The sequence below is a fragment of the Mus caroli genome, unplaced genomic scaffold (genome assembly GCF_978045245.1).
Source record: "Mus caroli unplaced genomic scaffold, Mus_caroli_1 scaffold_9, whole genome shotgun sequence".
Lineage (NCBI taxonomy): Eukaryota > Metazoa > Chordata > Mammalia > Rodentia > Muridae > Mus > Mus caroli.
Window position 1 is genome coordinate 61571801 of NW_028227264.1, and position 2693 is coordinate 61574493.

The following is a 2693-nucleotide window of genomic DNA, read 5'->3' on the forward strand; positions in this document are numbered from 1 at the left end:
TGGGACATCTTCTGGATATATGCGAGCTCTTGTCTCTAGCTGCATATGTATCGAAAGATGGCCTAGTCAGCCATCAATGGAAAGAGAGGCCCATTGGACTCGCAAACTTTATATGCCCCAATATAGGGGAATGCCAGGGCCAAAAGAATGGGAATGGGTGGGTAGGGAAGTGGGGGGGCGCTATGGGGGACTTTTGGGATAGCATTGGAAACGTAAATGAGGAAAATATGTAATAAAAATATTAAAAAAATAAATAAATAAAAAAAAGTTTAAAAAAAAAAAAAAAAAAAAGAAAATGTGAACTTCCTCTTTTTCGTGACACTTCCCAGGCGCTTGGCTGTGTCAAGATGAAGCTGAACATCTCCTTCCCCGCCACGGGCTGTCAGAAGCTCATCGAGGTGGATGACGAGCGTAAGCTCCGCACCTTCTATGAGAAGCACATGGCCACGGAAGTAGCCGCTGATGCTCTTGGTGAAGAGTGGAAGGGTTATGTGGTCCGGATCAGCGGTGGGAATGACAAGCAAGGTTTTCCCATGAAGCAAGGTGTTCTGACCCATGGCAGAGTGCGCCTGCTGTTGAGTAAGGGGCATTCCTGTTACAGACCAAGGAGAACTGGAGAGAGGAAGAGCAAGTCTGATGCATCGTGGACGCTAATCTCAGTATTCTCAACTTGGTTATTGTAAAGAAAGGAGAGAAGGACTGACAGACACTACTGTGCCTCCTCAGTTGGGACCTAAAAGAGCTAGTAGAATCCGAAAGCTTTTTAATCTCTCCAAAGAAGATGATGTCCGCCAGTATGTTGTCAGGAAGCCCTTAAACAAAGTAGGTAAGAAGCCCAGGGCCAAAGCACCCGAGATTCAGTGTCTTGTCACGACATGTGTTCTGCAACACAAACGCCGACATATTGCTCTGAAGAAGCAACGCACTAAGAAGAACAAGGAGGAGGCTGCAGAATAAGCTATACTTTTGGCCAAGAGAATGAAGGAAGCCAAAGAAAAGCGCCAGGAATAGATTGCCAAGAGACTTAAGCTGTCCTCGCTGAGAGCTTCAACTTCTGAGTCCAGTCAAAAATGAGTCTTTAAGAGCAACAATTAATAATGACCTTGAATCTTTCATTGGCTTTCATTAATAGTGTAACTAGATAAATGGTGGGAAAGATGAGACAGAAGAAGGAATACATCTATAGGACTGCTAGAATATGGGGAAAGTGATTATTTTCAAATTAATATGTATCTAGCTCCTACCCCAAGGTAAATAAATAACATTTGGAGACCATAAAAAAAAAAAAAGAAAGAAAATGTGAACTTGTAGTTGAACCAATTTAAACTTATCCCTCAGTCTAGCTAACAAGTACATGAAACGCAGAAACTCAAACTATGGGTATTTTATTTGTCTTTGACAATTACTGGGAGTCACCCCTAATCCAGTTTTTTGTTTGTATGTTTGAGACAGGGTTTCTCTGTGAAGCCCTGGCTGTCCTGGGACTCACTCTGTAGATCAGGCTGGCCTCGAACTTAGAAATCTGCCTGCCTCTGCTTCCCAAGTGCTGGGATTAAAGGTGTGTGCCACCACTGCCTGGCTAATTCAGTTTTCTAACTGCTGGCCTGGCTATCTCCCTAGTGGTGTACCCCCAAATACTTGCTGTTTCTCTTGGCTACACAGAGAAACCCTGTCTGGAAAAAACAAAACAAAACAAAACAAAAAGACAAAAGCTGGTAAACGTGAGAATTCGCTCATAAGCCTAGACCTTCAGGTACAGAAGTTAGCATTATAATGCATAGCAACAACCAAATCCCAACACATTCTCACTCTGTGTGTCTGTGTGTGTGTGCTTATGCATCCAGGTGCACACGTGTGTGAGTCGTATGCTCCAGAGGGTAGCAGTTAACCTCGGGTGTTTCTTGAGACAAGATTCCTCAGGGATTAGCCAGGGATTAGCCTGGGAGCCATGTGGGTCTGCCTGTCTCTGCCTTCCTAGCACGGAGATGACATGAACATATCATCACGATCTCTTTTTCTTTTTTAGTCAGTCTCACTGTGTGTCTTAGTCAAGGTTTCTTTCTTTCTTTCTTTTTTTTTTTTTTTTTGGTTTGTTTGTTTGTTTTGTTTTGGATTTTTCGAGACAGGGTTTCTCTGTGTGGCCCTGGCTGCCCTGGAACTCACTCTGTAGACCAGGCTGGCCTCGAACTCAGAAATCCGCCTGCCTCTGCCTCCCAAGTGCTGGGATTAAAGGCGTGGGCCACCACTGCCCGGCTTAGTCAAGGTTTCTATTCCTGCACAAAACATCATGACCAAAGAGCAACCTGGGGAGGAAAGGGTTTATTTGGTTTACTCTTCCACATTGCTGTTCATCACCAAAGGAAGTCAGGACAGGCACTCACACAGGGCAGGAACCTGGAGGCAGGAGCTGATGCAGAGGCCATGAAGGGTGCTGCTTACTGGCTTGCTCCCTGTGGCTTGCTCAGCTTGTTTTCTTATAGAACCCAGGACTATCAGCCCAGGAATGGCACCACCCACAGTGGGCTGGGTCCTCTCTCCCTTGATCACTAATTGAGAAAATGCCTTCAGCTGGATCTCATGGAGGCATTTTCTCAAGGGCGGCTCCTTTCTTTGTGATAACTCCAGCTGTGTCAAGCTGACACAAAACCAGCCAATACATTATTTAAGTCTGGCTGGGCTTAAAATCATGTGCT

At 45.0% G+C, this 2693-nt stretch overlaps 1 pseudogene; it reads left to right on the forward strand.

The window, feature by feature from the left end:
• The first annotated feature begins 331 nt into the window (after positions 1-331).
• Positions 332-1011, forward strand: LOC110302695 (small ribosomal subunit protein eS6 pseudogene; annotated as a pseudogene).
• The last annotated feature ends 1682 nt before the right edge of the window (positions 1012-2693 follow it).